The 16,212-nt window shown below is 43.4% G+C and overlaps 1 pseudogene; it reads right to left on the bottom strand.

Annotated features, from left to right (window-relative positions):
• Positions 1-627: 627 nt before the first annotated feature.
• LOC149254143 (receptor-like protein kinase THESEUS 1) overlaps positions 628-16,212 on the bottom strand; it is a 95,192-nt pseudogene continuing 79,607 nt past the window's right edge.

The following is a 16,212-nucleotide window of genomic DNA, read 5'->3' as shown; positions in this document are numbered from 1 at the left end:
GTCGATGTGTTCATCATTCTCGCTACCACTCGATAATGGAAGTACAACTTCGCTTTCCTTCCATGTGCAGTGATTGGGGGGAACCCTTCACCACTTACCTCTCTTGAAATGGAACTTGTTACAATAGAAAAGGTAAACCTCAACCTCGTACCTCAGTTGAGTCCCCTCTGGGTTGTAGAGATGCAATCTCTGCTTCTTCGCTTTGCTACCCTTCAACACCAATAGTGATTCTTGTGAGCTACCTCACCTAATACTTTATGGGGAATAACCTTCTACTGGAGATTTTGATTGGCTTTAGGAACCCGACCTATCATCCTCAAGCAATATAACCCCCCACCCGACACGCTACTCTCAACTTCACCTGGTGCCTCAACGCTTGGTCTTAGTCATCCTATTAGGCCCCTGCCACTAGAGGAGAGCTTACCTAAAGTGATAGGATAGGTCACTTAGGTTACATATAGAACATTAAGTAAAGATGTCTGTAGAAATGTAGAAAATTAAGAGGAAATTATTCCAACATTAAAGACCAAAACGAGCATTCAAGATCTTTGAGGGTTGACTAGCTGGTTTAGCCAGTGCAATAAACAACCTTCATTCAGCATGCCCTCGAAATAATTTATTGTGCCTTCACCTTCCCTGAGGATTCACCAACTATGAGAAAATTGCACTTGTTGTTGCATCTTCTGATTCTTGATCGCTTCCCTTTTCACTAGCCTTATCAATTATAATGTTATCAAAAGTCTTTGTTTCGGTGAAGTGAAGAAGAAGTTGTGCACTGTGATTAGTGTTATTCTCAACTGGATCATTAGCATGACATTTTGGAGGACCTGAATCCAAAACACAGGTGTACAACCTCAGATGTGCACTTCTAATGATGAAACATTTTAAAATCTTCTCACTTCAATTTGGAAAATATTATTGATGCAAAGCATATTCCAGACATCAACCAAGACAAAAAAATTGTTCCATAATGAAAATTTTGATAAGATTGTCCAAAATTGCATGTGTTCACTCCTAGAAAACAAGAAGTGAGATTCCAATTCAACACGTAGCAGCAATGGAAATGGAAAAAGTAGTATAATTTCATAAGGGTACCTCAAATACTTCATGTATTATGACTCCAGGTGTCAGCAAGATCAATTAAAAAATAAGAACCACCTGAGAAAAAAAAAAATTCAATAGTCAAGCAGTCAGAAATAAATATGATCCATCTCCAGCTCAATTATGTCAATCATGTACCAGAGCCCAGGCAATGTCAGTGAAAGTGCCCAAGATTGTTTCCTTGCACAAAAAAAAAATATTGCCAAGGAGTCAAGACCAAAGTCCCGTGCAACCGTGAAAACATGCCAGCATGCCTAGAAGTGCCAACACACATCCTAGTAATACCACACAAATGCCACTATTGGTGATCAAGTCTAACTAGGTCAACATCAGATCCATGCCAAAGCCATTGATCAACTTGGACTCAGTCAAGACCTGCTATAGCAGACCTAAAAACAAGGAGCGAGGCACCAGTCAACCTCAGATACAATGCCCAAGGCCAACCTTACATACAATGCCTAGGGCCAACCATTACAATCCACCTTTAATGATTTCGTTACAACATTAATCAATGATCACTTGAATTGTATAAATATGTATCATATCACCATTTCTCTCTTAGCATTCTCTTTAGCAGTTAGCTATAGCATAGCTTGCCTGGCATCTCTCATCACAAGGATCTGGCACATGGCTATTTCACAACTCTATAGTCATTGCTTGATTTTATTCCTTTGAACTAGCAATAGTACTGTACAAATTTGAGCTACATCTTGTCACTAGGGGAATGCTCATTGTGGGATGTTCATGATTCTCTCTAGTTTACCCTCTAACACTCAACTTTCTAAATATTTCTGCATTATCCTCTGATTTACTGTTTATGTTGTGAAAAATTATCTAATTAAGTTGTTTATTGAGATTACTGCATTATACACTGTTATTTCATTGTGCACACAACAGATGCACTACTCTCTAACAATTCTCTAGTTCATTATATTACCATGTGAAGCTTTATTCCTTGCCTAAGCACTTTTAGCCACTTCTGCAAATCTAACAATTTTGCATAGGACTATGATCTTCTCAAATGCAAAGTTCCCTCTCTTCCTTCAAGGGCTCAATTGCTGCTGAAGCTTGATCATATTATCAGAGCTCAAAAAATTCTCTAACAAGTACAATCATCTTTGGACCATAGTAGCAATTTTTGAAGCACCAATGGTGATTTGCATTGAATGTCCACATGGATGATATCCAAGTACAGGAAGCACAAATTCAATCCTACTCTCCACACTCCACACAATCTTCAGTGGTAGGAAATCTCAAACCCAATAGTCCTATCATTGTCAATGATGCCTGCATGAAGAAATGTATGAGAAATTTCCCAAATTCTTGACAGAGTTCAACTATCGATAATAATTGCTACATCTGTGAACACTGGATATGATCTGTTTGGTGAACACACTACCTTCAAATTTCAAGTGAAAATCAACATCTTGCAGTTTCAATTCAATATCAGCATTGAAGCATTGGATGGATGGTTGCAAAAGGTCAATACCTTATTTGCAGTCAACCACTTCAGTGACACAAACAAGATTTCCTTTGCTACATTCAAACAAACAATAACCACATTTGGTTGGTGGGAGTCTCACAACAAATAGTGCACATACAATTCTCTTTGTCACAACAAGGCTCAGTATACCCAATGGAAACCATTGCACCATTGCAATGACTAGTCTACACAAGACTAAATAAACAAGTTCCATGACGTAATGGCTTATTTGGATAGCTAGGAGACCAAATGCAATAAAATCCCCAAGTATTGGAGTCGATCACATCACTACATTTAAATCAAGCTCAATTACTTCAATAAGAACTCTCGTGGGATGCATATTGTTTTCCAGCAAAGAAAAAATAACACTTTTGTGCTAAGAACAGTGGTAAGAGACCACCCACTAACCAACACAAAAAAGGAATACAACAACAGGTACAATCCCGTGCTAAAGAATCAATCACACAATTATGATAAGCTGCAAAAGGACACCAACCACAACCAAGAATCACACTGAAATCAATGCCAACAATAGAAAAAGTAGTCTAGTAAATGATGTTCCTTCTAAAGACAACAATGGACTCAGATGATGAGTGTCATGCATGCTAAACCCTTCTAGCACAGATTCAACCAAATTGTCCAACATAGGACAAAGGAAAGCATGTTGTCACAAGCATGAATCTTCCAATGTCTTAGTTCTCATTACACCAAGAGGTTCATTATACAACCCAATATACAGTAGATGTGTCTCATGGGCTATGCTAACATCATCATACATTGCCCACAAATCATTTTCAAACAAAAAAATAAAATAAAGACTCTACTGAAAGGGCTAGTACCCATAATTCCTCTTTCCAAATAGAAGTGATGCATAGTTTGAGTCCCCTTTATAAACTAATAAATAAACATTCCAGATCCATATTACACGGGGTCTAGCAAAAGTTGAGAGTAATCAAATCCCTCAATATACAAACATTTATTCAAGTTTTTGCACCTCGAGTTATTTGATCACTCATGGTGTTTGATAGATTTAGGGTTAGGAACAATTTTATTGGTTACATAAACAAGTCCAGGGACAACCAATCTCGCTAACATAGAGGAAGAAAAACAGTGCTTGTTCCACTCATAATTTTCACTACATAAACATGCTTTGCAATCTACCATGGAATCATGGATAATGGATGTTTAAAGGTTATGATTTATATGGTGACTTTCAAGTGACTCAACCTAGTGACAACACTGCACCCTCAATTGTACACCACTGGTTTGTTGAATCCATGTAAGGAACTATTGATGACATAGTAATGCATATATTAGTGTAACATCAAGGCATGCAAGGATAAAGTCCCCTATGATGTGACCCCACTGGATATCTATGATTTGTTGCATGGAAAACTCTTTGTGTCAAAGCACCCTGGAAGGTACAAGTTGTGACCTCAAAGCATCATCCTAAACATTGTGAATCAACTCTACAGAGATCCCAAGGTAATCTCAAATGTTGAAGTATCTTTAATTTCTTCTAAATAATGATGCAAGTTAAGTTGTCATTTGTAAAAGTTCAACTTGTTGATTATCTTCCCACAAGTCACACAAAGACCATGGCACAGACCCAACTATCCTTTGTCACGTAATCTATGTAGTAGAAGCAACACAATGTGACTTTAGAGGAATACACTAACAAGGACCCTATCAGTGTTCTTCTAGAATAACATGTCCCACATTCAGTTGATATATCCCTAGAGCTCCATTGCCAAATTTACCAATATATTGCAAATGCATCATAGAAAACACGAAGATCAAGTGCCTAATCTAGGCATAGATACAAAAGGGTTATGTCATCTTGAGAAGTTCACCCTATAGAAGCCCCATTGTGCTCATGGCACAAAAAGACAATCCATGGTTCCTTTGCATGATCATTTCACCTTGAAGAAAATCAAAGTAAAGAACTGTTATTCTACTGCACACATTACCTTTGGGGTTTGCCCAAGAAGCACAAATTACTTCACCAAAATTGATCTAAAGTTTGGGCATCATTAGGCTCTGGTTGACCTTCAGATGTTTGGAAAACTACATTCAAGGAAAACTATGGTCTATATGAATAGCTGGAAACGACATTCATCATGGGTTACCTCAATGACAATATTCAACAAAACATGGGATGAGCACCTACAACATATTGTGCAAATCTCATAAACTCTGTGACAACTCAAACTCCACCAATTTGGGAAAATGTTTCTTCTCAATAAAGGGAATTCACTACCTTGGATACATTTTTGAGGAAAAAAGAGTTCACATCAACCCAGAGAAGATATAGATCAATCAAAACCCACCCCAACCAGCATTCTTAAGCCACAATTTTTCTTGGCATGGGCAAACTTCTACGATAAATTCATCTTGGTTGCCTTTCGTGTCACCTTTTCCAAACCAAATTTTGAGTAGCATCAAACATAGTTCTCAAGTGGAATCAAATATAACAGTAAGCATTAGAAGAACTCAAAGACAAATTGTGCTCCACACCCAATTTTATACCTGCCTGATCTACAACAGCCATTTGAAACCCAAATAATTGCTTCTAAGCATGCAATGGGAACAATTTTAATCTAGTTTAGTCATCCCATTACACAGCACTCAAAAACCTTCAATGATGTTGCCCACAATTGTTAATCTTATGATTGTGATTCTATTGAATTCTACAGTCTATCACCAAATGGAAGGATTGCATACTGGGTAAGGAGAAAATTCTTCACTCTAACAGATCATTCAAAGGCATACTCCAAGTTCCATAACACATCCCCCATAACAGGCATATCAATACCTTGCTCGACAAAACACTTCTCTGCTGTCTCTGCAAACTTTCACAAGGAGCCATGATTTATTGTATCCACAAGATGAGGATCAATGATATGGTCAAGCATTCCTCTTTTCTGCCAATGCATTTCCCACTCTGCAATGTTGACTTTCTCTCTTGGAAGAGCAGGATTTATTGCAGGCCTTGCAAAGAAAACCTCCATGAGAACCACACCAAAAGAATAGACATCAAACATCTTAGTGAGTCGTTGCCCTTGGAAATACTCAAGATCAAGGTATCCAAAAATGTCTTTCACAGCAGTGTTCACATGTGTTTGGTCTAATGTATGTCTAGTTTTGATAGACCAAAACTTGCCACCTTGGCAAGAAGATTCTCATCCAGCAAAATATTTTTTGTCTTCATATCATGGTGAATAATCCCTTGTGTTGCCCCAGTATGAAGGTAATGGAGGCTGCTTGCCACCCTTATACATATTTCAAGCCTATGTTTCTAGGATAGAGATGGAAGATCTGTCCCATGCAAATGACTTGTCAGAGCCTGTTGGCTTGAGGGGGCCTGACCCAGGTTCAACGTTAATTAGCCAAACAAATCCCTACACTACTGGCCCTTTCGGCATCAGCCCATGGAATGTGGACTAAAGTCTCACCCGAAGCAGTATGGGGGGATGCTGGAAACAAGTTTCCGCACCCTGAGATGGTTGTGATGTCAGTTAATTCCCTCTTATTCCTACCTTTGCACAGGTCGCTTCCCTCTAGGGCTTGCCAGACGAGCCCCCTATTCTGCCCTTCAATACCTTCGTGCAACCCTAACCCTTGATCTAGACACTTTTGCGCTGCTAAGGCAGCGTACCATGCAGATTCCCTAATTAATCTAAGTGACTTGCTTATCTTTATCAAACAATTATAGTTAACACCGCATAAACAAATATCCTTAATTGCATTCAGTTTTCCAATGTAATTGCATTCATTCGCGCATCATATAAGAATAATAAAGGGAATTCATACATAAGGCGACAAGATGCATTAACATAACAAAGACACAAAAATTGCATAATATCACTCTTTATTGATATCTTCCAAGTGATTACAGACTCTATCCACCTTGCGCACGCAGCTGTAGGGGTCTGCGCACTTAGCTACAGACTTCCACCCTAGGCCTTTGCACACTCAGCTGCAGAGCCTCTACCTAAGCTACAACCCAAAACTCAGACTTCTACTTCAGAGCTACGTCTCTCTTGCATTCTATGATTGATTGTCTCTAACAACTTAGAGCTTAGCTCTTTTTATACAATCCCATGGTCCGCGGACCATGGGTAGATCTCTTATAGCTGTCTTTACTTTACAAAACTAAGGGCGGAAAACCCTTTATGACTTATGACACCTTCGCACTCCGTAACCACAAAATGTGGAGTCTTTACAAGTTTATTATAAAATTTGACTCAAACATGGGCTTTTAACCCAAAAATTTCCCTTGGGGGATCCCGCTCCCAACAGGACCCCAACACAAACATCATGACTCACCCTCGAGTCACTCGGTAGGTAGATCTTTGCGCGAAGTCCTTCCAGCTCGACCCGTATGACCGCAACCTCGGCTGTGCATTGAGCTGCCACCTCTTCGTGTCTTCCACTGTCTACTCGGTCATTGCTCCTGCGTTGTCAGCTTGAAGATTTTGTTACGTTGCCTACAAAGTTGCAAGCTTGCCTTCGATATTTCCTGTCACTGTGTAAGCCTCATCCATTTAGGGCTTTAGTCTCGCCTTGAGCACTGCTTCCTTGTGTAGTGTTGCGTCCACCTATTCCTTCAGCTGCTTGGCATCGTGCAGCTTAGCTAGTCTTTGTGTCAGAGCGACGGTTCATGATGTGCCCTTAACTTCATCGTAGCACTGCTATAGCTCGTGCGCTTCCGTCTCTAGCCTCTGTACATTGGGGTCCTCCTGCAAGCTAGTCAAGCCCTCAAATGACTACTCAAACAACTGCGTGCAGTCTGCTACTACACTATCCACCACCGCTACTACTTTTGTGACAGAGGTCACTCATTGTTCTTTGACTTCTGGTGGAGTTGAAGGTTGTGCCCTCAACTGTAACTCTGTAATTTGCAAGTTCAACTCCAACTGAACCCGCGCCATCTCATTCTGAGTGTCACACACCCCTATGGACAACTTACGGATGCGTACCTTGACTGGCTCCTCCTCCGGAATGGCCAACTCTGGGACCATTTGGCATGCCTCCTCAACGACCTACATAATCCACTTACTCTGATTGGTTGCCACGGTCTCAACGGAAATGGAAAAATTTCTCTGTAGGGCCATCTGCTTGTTGTTGATCCATTGTTCACTGATCACTTGGAGGGCATGGTGCTCACGGGCCCTCAGCTCTGTAATCACTCCATCCTGCAATAGGTTGAGTGCTTCACGTGGGAGCACTGCCAGGTTCAACCCAACTCCATTTAGGGCGCTGACAGTGGGCCTGTAAGCTTCATTCTCTGTGGTCAGTGCTCCATCCGACAACACTATCGCACTAGAAGCCTTTGTGCGCAGCATATCAGCAGCCTCTGAAGTGCTGATAGCCAAGCTGGTAGACACCGTGCCAGCTTGCGACGCGCGGGTCTGCAGCTCCTGCAACCCTATCTAGATAGCACCCAGGATAATCTGCTGCTGCTACTCAAATTATTGCAGGGCCGCCATGGTGACATCCCTGATTGTGTCATCGATATCATGTAAGTCGCCCTCTGTTAATGTGATGGGGTCTAGCGAGGTCTTGGTCGCCTTTGATTTCTTCTTGGACCCTCCCTTCTCCAGCTCTCTTGGGTGCTTGATGTGGGTGGACATTTCCTAAGGGTCCACGCCATTCTATTTTGTTTCCTCTTCTGTCTCAGGTGAAGGTGACCTCGTGCCTTTGTGAGAGCCTCGCTCTGTCCCACCTGTCTACTTCCCTATTTGTTGCGTGGCCTCGCACTCCGCCTAGGCCTTATCAATGACCTCCTTTTTCCTCTTCTTGGCCAACTATGCCATCTTAGGTTTGGTCTCCTCCTTCTTCTTCTACGCGAAGTACTTTCTCCCTCCCACCGCCAAGTCCGTGGTAGTGTGCCACTCAGTAGGCCAGTGATCAAGCATCGCATCAATGGTGTCATTTGTTTCCAGATAGGGCAAGTCATACCATTTCTGCATAGGGTCCTTCCATGCCCTGATGGATACTCGATTGAAGTCGGCTTTGAATTCGGCGTAGACCTGCAGGTTGGCATACACTGTGGGAGACAATCACAACTTGCGATTTATGGCCATCCAGATGTTCATCTCCATCAAGATCCAAAAGATCTTGATGTCCCTAACTCGCTACACATCCTTGGTCGCCCACAGCGAAGCGTACTTCGCTGCTTCAGGGAGGTCTGGCGCGACCGAAGGGAACTGGTTGTCCTCTGGCAGCTCCCATGCTACTAGCACAATTGACAGCAAGAGCCACATGTAGTGGAACGTCTTGCTGAGCTCTTGTGCTTTGCGGCAGTTCACCAGGAACTCTCCACGAAGGTAGTCCAACCAGTTGAACTGGACTCCTTCAGCACACTGTGCTGCGAGCACGATGACAGGCACCGACACCTCATCAGCGTGACACTTCCTCATTACCTTCCCCGTTAAGATCTATGTGGCTACCTTCACATTGGGGTCACAGATGTTGGAAATAGCGTATCCGCATGGCTTCTTTACCAGCTTAAATTTTTCTTTCATTGATTATGCGAGAGCCTGCTCGCCACCTCTTTTGCCAAAGATCATGGTTAGATTCTCTCTTGTGTATGGTAGGCGTGTTATCTGGTGAATCAACCTATCCGTGATGGGTATCGGCTCCTCCAACCACAAAAACCCATCATGCACCAAGCACAGTAGTTGCTTGATGACCAAAACTGTCACCGAGGTGCGGTTGTAGTGCGGCACCCAGAGCAGGTTGAGAAACCCTGCCTTTTCTACTCCCTTGAGCCACCTCCATGGCTCTAATGCGGTCATTCCCATATTCATATCAATGATGTGGCACATCAGCTACTCGGTCGCTAGGTGTGGGAACTTCTCATGGTCCGCCAAGTCCCAGTCTTCAAGTTTCAGTAGCGGCACTCGTGCCAAGCACGGACCATCGAAAACAATTTCGTCTGGCAGCAAAGGGGTTTGCAGGGGAGTCTTGTTCTCATCGATTTCCTTTGGTATCTTGGTCTTAGGCTTGCGCAGAGGGACATACTCCAGCAACCGAGTAATAGGGTCTGCACCCTGGGCTTCAACCTCCTCCACTTCAGCTCCCACATCCTCATCATCCATCAGGATGTCTTCAATGTCTTCCTCCTCTGGTTCTAAGTTTATGGCCTTGCCTTTCTCCTGTGTAGTGGGTTTTGGTGGGTTTCTCCTTGGTGATGCACACATCGGTATGGCAAGCTACTTACCCTTCTTGTCCTTCATGGTTTCCTTGGTTGGGGTCGGCTTTGGTCTCGGCGTCCTCGGCAATTTAGGGACTTTTGCCAATACTTCAGCCACTTCCGGAGCAGCTACTTATGCCTCTCTTTCCATTTCCTATGCCGGCTCCTCTACTACTTGTTCGGTATTTATAATTTCTGCGGGTGCTGACATAACGCTTTCTAATAGTGCTCACAACGTCTCTGGCAAGTTTGCAAATGCAAGAGTCTCTTTGAAAGCCTTGAAGAATTCTCGGTCCATGGGTGTCTGAGAGCTCAACAACTCAATTCTCAAAATGCCAAGTGTTTTTCATTGGGCAGCCACTTGTAATTTATAGGGCATTTTGAATTCAAATCTGACCGTTCCCCCCAAATTTGGTTCATTAATGCTAGATTGGCGATAGATTTTCAAGGATCTGAGCCATAAATTTCATCTTAAATGCCGGTTGTTCACTCCATTTGGCCTCACTTCTTCCATCAAATCATGAACAATGACTTTAATGGTCACTTTCCGGCCGACCTGCGCGATTTCTACCGCAGACCCTGTGACACTTCCTTGCTTCGCACCATCCTCCAATCGTGCAGATCCCCAACCTGGGTAGTGTAGTTTATAGTTCTGTGCCTCCTTTCAGTTGCCTAGAGTTATAAGACTGTGCTACCTTTATCTAGTCACATGGTTGGACCGCCGGTGTATGGCTTCAAGCGACTGCCATTCACCTTTCCTGGGAAGGATTCTCCATTCAATTTGACCAGTTGTACCACTCCTCCATCAGTAATTTCCTTAATGACATAAACCCCCTAACCAATTCATTCTGAATTTCCTTGGAAATTTATCAAACTTACTGTCATATAACAAAACCAGGTCATTTACCTTAAATATGCGTAGCTTAATGTGTCGATCATGCCATGCCTTTCCGCACTACTTTTGGACTTTTTGGTGAAATCCAGCTAGAAATCTCTCTTCGTCAAGTTCATCGAGCTATGCAAGCCTTTCCTCCAGGGCTTCATGATCCGTCATACCTGTGAGCACCACTATGCGCAGACTAGGCACAATATATTCCATAGGCATTACCACTTCAACCCCGTAGACAACCCTAAAGGGGGTTTGTCCAGTCAACTTCTTGCATGTCGTTTGATAAGCCCATAGTACTGCAGGTATGCGTAGGTCCCAATCACTTCGATGAGCATTGCAAACCTTGGTCAGCGCGGTTTTGAGCATTTTATTGAACGCTTCGACCGTCTCGTTAGCCTGCGGGTGATAAGGTGTGCTCTTCTGGTGATATACCTGAAATTCCTCTGTCAGCGCGTTGATAGTCTCATTCAGAAAGTGCGTACCGTGATCACTCATCAAGATCTTTGGACAAACAAATCACTTTAGTACGTGCTCAAAGAGGAACTTTGCAGCAGTCGTCCCTGTGCAATCCTTCATAGGTTGTGCATCTGGCTAACGAGTCAAATACTCCATCGCGGTGATAATGTACCTTGCTCCTGTCTTTCCTTGTGGCTGAATGGGTCCCACAAAATCTATCGCCCACTTCTCAAAGGGTTGCAACGTCATCTGTGGATTCAAAGGCATCTCATCCCTCCGCGATGGCCTTCCAGTCCTTTGACATACATCACATGCCTTTCAATACGCTTTCGAGTCCTGATGGAGGGTTGGCCACCACAACCCTGCGCGTAGAATCTTCTGCACAGTTTCTCTTCCTATGTAATGTCCTCCCGTGGCGCCCCCATGAACGTCTGTGAGGATGCTACTTCTTTCGAACTCAGGTACACACTGTCGCAATATCTCATCATACCCCATTTTGTACAAATGCCCAACAATGACAGAGAATCTGTAGCGCGCACCACTAATTCCTTCTTTTACCGGACAATGTATCCTTCCGGAGCAGTTCCTGTCGTTAGGATGTGTATTATATCCTCAAAATTACCATCTGCAACGCACACTGTAAATAGCTGCGCGTCAAGTAATCCTTCCTCCAAATTATTGGGCTCTTCCCCTATTTCAATGTGCGACAGATGGTCTGGTCCCGTGTTCAGTCGTCCAGGCTTCACAATAACTTCAAAATCATATTCCTGGAACAATAAGAACCACCTACAGATTCTCCCCCCAACACAAGCTTATTGACCAGGTACTTCAGTGTGGAGTGATCTGTATACATCTTAAAATGGCCTCCCAGCAAGTAGTGGCTAAACTTCTGGAGTGCATACACCATGGCTAACACTTCGCGCTCGGTGGTAGAATAGTTCTTCTCCTCTTTAGATAGTCTTCGGCTTGTGAACGTGATAGGATGGTTTAAGTCTCCTCCACTAGCTTGCGTCAAGACTGCTCCCAGCATTATACATGATGCATTGACATGTACATGAAAATCCTTCTTCCAATCTGGGAAGACTAGAATTGGCACGACGACCATCTTTTCTTTCAATATATCCAAGCTCTTCTTACAATCCTCATTCCTGCATAATGTAATGTCCTTCAACGATTTCTCCATAGGCGCGGTCCTAAGGTAGCGCACAACTGCTTCACACTCCTTGGTGCTTCCAAGTTCAGTATCATCACGATCTTCACGGGATCTACCATCAGTCCATGTCTGCAAACCACATGACCCAACAGGGTCCCAAAAGGAACACAAAACATACACTTCTTTAGATTGAGTGCAATTTGGTATCTTCGACAGGTATGCCGCATCAGGCGCAAGCTTGCTACATGGCATTTTACTAGCCCAAACACGGTCCAGTCATCAAAGTATACCTCCAGGAACTTATGAATAAATTCCTTGAACACATCAATGACTACGTGCGAGAAGATCGCAAGTGCATTCTTCAATCCAAACGACATTACAGTGTGTTGAAAACAACCCCACTCAGTTGCGAAGGTTGTCTTTCTCCTGTCCTCCTTGCAATTTTAATCTGGTGGTACCCCAAGAACCCATTAGTGAAGGAATATGCTTCTTGGCCACCTACATTGTCCAACACTTCATCAGTGAATGGATTCAGGAAAGGATCATGTATGCAAGCATCATTCAACTTTATAAGATCCATGCATATCCTTAATTCATCCTTCTGTTTCTTCTCCTACCAGCATTGGGCTTACCTAGTCAAATTCTTCTACAGGTTCAATGATGCCTGTCGTAAGCATCTTCTCTAGCTCTAAGAGGACCTTCTCCTTATACTTCAGATTGAGATGGTAAGGTCTTTGCTTAACCGGCTTCGCGTCGGGTGTCAGCATGATCTTCATCATACCTAGGTCCCCGATTATCCCCTCTAGAGCTGTAAACTTGGTAGGGAACAAATCCTAGTACTCGCGGAGCAATTCGACGACCTTATCCACCATCGCGTCATCCCAGTGGTCTCCAATCTTCGTGAAGTTGGGTTTTGCCTCAGTACCAATGTTTAATTGTTTCGTTTTCAACGACACAGTTATATCAGGGTTCTCAATCTGTGGTCCTTCAACCTCACAGTGACCTTCTGTTTCAGGGATGTTAATCTTTCGTGAATCCTCATCCTCTTCTTTAGCAGTTACATTATAGCATTCCATTGCATGACTTAGCTGAGTAGCCCACTTAGGCTGAATCAGGTCTAAAGGATCCTGTGGTATCCTAAACTCTTGTAATGCCTCATCGATATAGTCAAACCCGTTTTCAAAACTGAATGTCATTATGAATCCCTCACGCAGAATATCCCATTCACCTGCACCATGGCGAAGCTTTGTTTCTACATACCAATTCATCGGGACAGCATCCAAAGTGTGACAGAATAAGTGCACCCATTCAGGTTGGGGCTTTTTTCCATAAGCTAGGGCCCATTTGGCCAAATGCCATGTGGATCATCCTGCCCATCATACTTCTTTGTCATTCGCATCTTAGGCTTCCCAAATTTTGTTCTCATCGTCCTCCTACATTCACACCAATCATCAAAGCTTCCTTTATGTGTACCCCACCATCTTACAGGCGTAGTGCGCAGTGGCCAGTCCAACACCTGGAAGCACTGTTTTTTTGGTACCTCCCTTTCAAATGCATCCAAAAAGATATATACATCATTCAAGCCATCATAAGTAGGTATATTTCTTACCTCTGAGGACACGCAACGCAACGACCGGGTCATCATGTTGTAGTTCAGTGTAGTCACTTCATGTAACTGATTCTTCTAGCGCTCTAACTCTTCATCGAAGTCCGAAGTGCAGGAACTCTTGCGATCCCATGTGATTTGTCCATCCACGGTGGGATTCACCCAATCTTGTTCTTGCGCTGTTATCTTATAGATGCTATCCAGATCATCATCACTCTCATAATCATGGACTGGTTCCATATAGCATGATCCTTCAGTAGGATCTAGGGTACTATTACGCGTAGAAACTTCTTCTCAAATATCATCTTTCGTTTCTTTAGATTGATTACCCCGTTCATATCAGTAGCCTAGTCAATTCCCAGGAGCGCAGGATAGGGATCGATGTCATCCATTATCTCTATTACTTCAAAATCAGTCAGCGCGCTTGCACCTCCAATATCCACAGTTACCCCCTGCAGCCACCCCATGGGGATGATCTTCTATTGATTCGCCATCCTTAACAGAATCAGAGACCATTACAGCATGGATCTCTCCATCCATTCCCAAGTCTGCTTTGGTAAGACATTCGCATCTGACCCCAGGTCCAAAATAACCTGATCCATTTCATACTCTCCTATCTGCGCAGTCAATCTCATCTCCCGTCCCGTCCTTGTTTTGCGCTTTCCAATATTTCGTACCACGTGCGGCTCATCCGGAGTTCTACCCATCATCAATTCATAACTCCTGCAATTACGCTCATCATGCCCTACCAACCTAAAAAAGTTGCAGAACAACTGTTGCGGTGTCTGTACAAACTTCTGCAGCAAATGACAGTTATCTGTGGCATGTTTTACTGCTACCTAACATATAGCGCACCACAATGCAGGCCCCGCACTTGGTCCTTCTTGAGCTTCTGGCCTCAAAGGCATCAATCCTCCTCCTGCCATGTAGTTTTCAAAGACTGAGCAATGGTCCTTGTCATGCCCCTGACTCTTGCATTTCAAGCACCATACCTCCTCGCGCACCTTTGGTTGAACCGTTTTGTCCTGCTTTAGACTTTGCATCTCAAGGCACAGATTCTTCAATTGCGCATGGATCTGCTAAACCCCCAGATTTGGATCTTGCATCGGTGTTTCATGCAGTCTCATTACAATCTCCAAGGCCTCTGCCTGAGTTGTTATCTTCTGTTGTGACAGTGCAACCCTTAAGTGTGGCAGTAGCGAAGCCACAAACCACTCGCGATGTTGTCCATCTGTCAAATTCATGTTGGCTTCGTGGATGGTACACTTCAACCTCTGATCTAGTTCCCAAGGCGTCTCACCTGGTTGCATTGTGATTTCTTTGAATCCCACAATCGACTGTGCCTTGGATTTAGGCCTACTGAATTCTCTATTCAGTGTTGTCTCGAAGTCTTCCACTACAAAATTAGGGTTATCATTAGAGTACTTGATATACTAGGTTAGCGCGCGATCTTGTATAGCACTAATCAATGTCGCCTTCTTTATGTGATCATCTGTAACACCCTAAGATTCCCACATGGCTTTCACAATGAACCAAAACTGGTCTGGGTCGTCATTCCCCAAGCCTTTGAACAAAGGAAACTTTACTGAATTTGCCATACTGAACTGCGGTGGAGGTGGAGGTGGTACGGGTGAAGTCACAGGTGATGGTGGTGAAGTTGGAGGTGGTGTGGGTGGAGGTGGTATTCGCGGGAATCCTTGTCTTATTAACTGAATAGCACTTCGCGGAGAAACCTTCACTATCCCTTCTTCGTCACCTCGCGGAGGCAAAATTAGTGGACTATACTCAGGACCCTTTTTCCCTTTGTTCCTGTAAGTATTTCCACTTCGCGTAGCTCTGAACATCAAGGTAGTTGCATAACCTGTTTTTCACATAATAGAATTTTAATCCAGCTATTCAAAGATTTCACGTACTTACCTCGTGGTCTTTTGAAAAAGCGTCGCTCCGCCTCGCTGTAGCTAACTGAGGTGTCAACCGCGAATTCAGTAAAAAATCCTCCTATAACGCGATCGAGCCAATGATCGACAGTGTGGGCGATCTTGTCCTTAGATGCTTCCAATTTCTGTACTAGCTCCAGGGTCCAAACAATAGGACCATCATGTTTCCACCTTCCTTGGCTATCTGCTAGCTTCGCAATCCACTCATATAGCTCAACCAAAAAAGAGCAGAAAAAGATGTCGTGGATCTCAATATAAAGGTACCTGTCCAGCCACTATTCCTTTATCACTCGCGGGTTTCTGTTCTCCTATGCAGTGAATTCATGGATCTTCCTATCCAACCAGTCTTCGATCTCCTTCTTTGTTGGATTCTGATGATACGACAT

This window comes from Pinus tabuliformis, chromosome 7, assembly GCF_031772625.1.
Source record: "Pinus tabuliformis cultivar Carrire ecotype Pingquan chromosome 7, CPIR1, whole genome shotgun sequence".
In the NCBI taxonomy this organism is placed as follows: domain Eukaryota; kingdom Viridiplantae; phylum Streptophyta; class Pinopsida; order Pinales; family Pinaceae; genus Pinus; species Pinus tabuliformis.
The sequence above is the reverse complement of the archived record's forward strand: the minus strand, read 5'-3'. Positions and strand labels throughout refer to the sequence as shown.